This window comes from Vigna unguiculata, chromosome 2 (assembly GCF_037176805.1).
Source record: "Vigna unguiculata cultivar grain cowpea cultivar isolate G323 ecotype 2 chromosome 2, ASM3717680v1, whole genome shotgun sequence".
Classification (NCBI taxonomy): Eukaryota; Viridiplantae; Streptophyta; class Magnoliopsida; order Fabales; family Fabaceae; genus Vigna; species Vigna unguiculata.
Genome location: NC_140793.1, coordinates 30,950,282 through 30,953,069, shown reverse-complemented (window position 1 = coordinate 30,953,069; position 2,788 = coordinate 30,950,282). Strand labels below are relative to the sequence as shown.

At 33.7% G+C, this 2,788-nt stretch overlaps 1 pseudogene; it reads left to right on the top strand.

The window, feature by feature from the left end:
* The first annotated feature begins 789 nt into the window (after positions 1–789).
* On the top strand, positions 790–2,153 carry LOC114174616 (pathogenesis-related thaumatin-like protein 3.5 pseudogene; annotated as a pseudogene).
* The last annotated feature ends 635 nt before the right edge of the window (positions 2,154–2,788 follow it).

Here is a 2,788-nt window from a genome sequence, read left to right as displayed (position 1 = left end):
CTAATTTATCACATTTATATTTATTATTATTATTATTATTATTATTATTTCTGACATGTTCCTGTTTATCTTTCTGATTGCAACCTTCACACACACTTTTGGACCTGGTTTAGTTTATTTGGTTGTCATTTTTTGGTGCACTTGGATCTCACAAAATCCTAGTCAACTCTTTCAATTTTTTTTGGTCCGAATTGTTAATTTAATTGGACTGCTGTATTTGTTTTTCTGGTTTGTTATTTTTCTTTTAATGTCAAGAATGATTATAATCATGATGCTGTTGTGTGGACCCCAAATCTTTGATTTTTAATTCCATTCTTTTATATTTTTCTTACTTTTTTTGTCGGTTGCGTGAGCTTATTAGCATGCTTCGTGAGCTTATTAGGATGCTACGCGAGCTTATGAGGATGCTGCCGTAAAGTACAGGGGACAAAATGCAGTTGTGAACATTTCTCTATATCAATTTTTTCAGTTTATCCCATAGATAAAAATGTTCTTTTTTTATTAAGTTTTCATGTAGCGTAAAATTCTCTTTTATCTAAAAAAATAAGATTAAATGTATTTAATTACTAACATGCTTCCACTGTGTTTTTCTATAGTTGTAACTTCATGATGTGCTTAGAATGGGTTTGAATTGTTGGATCATAGATTGCTAACTTGAAAATGAGTTTTTCTATATTAACTAATATTTTAAAGAGAACCAAACAGGTCCTCCAATCTATATATACCATTGAATTGTATCACACTACATCTCTCAATCCTTGGTACATTTTAGTTTGCCGTTGATAAACTATGGTTTCTTCAACTAAAACCTTTTCCATAGCTTTGTTGAGTGTTTTTCTCTTCCTCTTCCCATCAGGTACATATTCATACATACTTGTATATTTTATACATAATCCTAGTTATTTTTGTTCTAAGAATGGTTAATGGTGCTACAGGATTATATGCAAGGACTTTGACCATCACCAACAAATGCACCTACACAGTGTGGCCAGCAGTTTTATCCGCCGCCGGAAGCTCGCCGCTATCCACAACCGGCTTCGCCCTCCTACCAGGTGAGTCCAACACTCTCTCTGTACCTCCCGCTTGGTCCGGCCGGTTGTGGGGTCGGACCCTTTGCTCCATCGATATCACCAGCAAGTTCTCATGCGTCACCGGTGACTGTGGCACCTCAAAGGTAGAATGCGCCGGCGCGAATCCCGCGCCACCAGTTACTCTTGTGGAGTTTGATTTTAACGGGACCGGCCAGATCAACTTATACTACATCAACCTGGTGGAAGGTTTCAACCTTCCGGTGAGGGTGGTTCCCAGGGGTGGAAACTGTTCAGCGACGGGTTGCTCCTCGGACTTGAATGCGATGTGTCCAATGGACCTTACGGTGATTAGGGATGGAGAGGCCGTAGCTTGCAAGAGCACGTGCCGAACTGAACCATGCTCTAGTACACTGTTTTTCAAGACTGCATGTTCTGGGGCTCGTGTCTACGCTCACGATTATGGCTTCTTCACTTGTTCTTCTCCTCATTATACACTCACCTTTTGTCCCACTTCCAAGAGGTAATTTTTTTTCTCAGTTTCAGGATGAAAGATACACTTTTTTTTCACAATAAAGCCCACAAATTTGTTATAATAGTATACGCACTGCGATTTGGCGTCTGGAACACACGGATTCAATCTTTAAACAAATACTTATTTAAAAAATTTAGAAAAATGTAAAATACTATTGTGATAGAATTGTGCATGGAAGTGACGAAATGGTTTTCAAGATATTAACAAAATAAGTATTTATTATACAAATAAGAAAGTTTAGTTTAATTTATTGTTAGTTTTGGATTGCAGATTTTATCACTGTTTTATATGGATTGGATTTACGATTTATTCTTGTTAAATCTCTCCGGTAAATCTACTTGAAAGATTCATCACAATTTAAAATAATAAATTGTTATAGTGATATAAAATTATAATGTAATTTAGAATAAAATGGAAAGCGTTTGTATCTTAGACATTGCTTTTGAATTTTGTGCAGTTGGAGGAAGGCAGACAACAAAAAAGACCCTTCAGACAAAAACGCAATAAAACAGAGATCGGGAAATCAGCTTGAGCGCAGGAACTACAACTCACACTACAATAGCGTCCAACACATAACTGCTCAATGTTAATGAGAGATTTCTTTTTGTAATATCTTTAAATAGAAAATGATTTTTTATTACTAAATTTTGAAAACTTTTTTTTACAACTTTAGATGTTATTTACTAAGTAGTTTTTCATTTTTTCATTCTCAATATATCAAAACCACTTATAAAATAACATCTCATGTTGTAAGAGAAAGTTGTTAAAATTTAGTAATCAAAGTATTATTGTCCTTTTTAAATAAAGTAAGGATATTATGACTCTCATAATATACTTTCTGACGTAGTTTAATGTGGATCATTGATTGATATATTATTATCTTTATTTTAAAAAAAATCAATGATCGACACTAAATCACTTAAAAGATAAATGATAGAAATTAAAAAGTAAAAGTCAAAAAGTATAATTTTCCCGTGTGCAAGTTTCTTTTTCTCCTATTATCTTATGTTGTCAAAATGGGCAATTGCTGAATACCAATTTTAGTATGTACCCTTGTGTTCTTAGAGGTGGTGTCTGTTTTTTGTTTTTTATTGAAACAATATATTTGATTACGCTCGGAGTAAATAAAGTAAGAATGTGATGTAAGATTACCTCGTTTTCTTGCCTACATAAAGTTAATTTTCAAAAGAATACTATTCATTATATATTAAGCACACTATTTTAT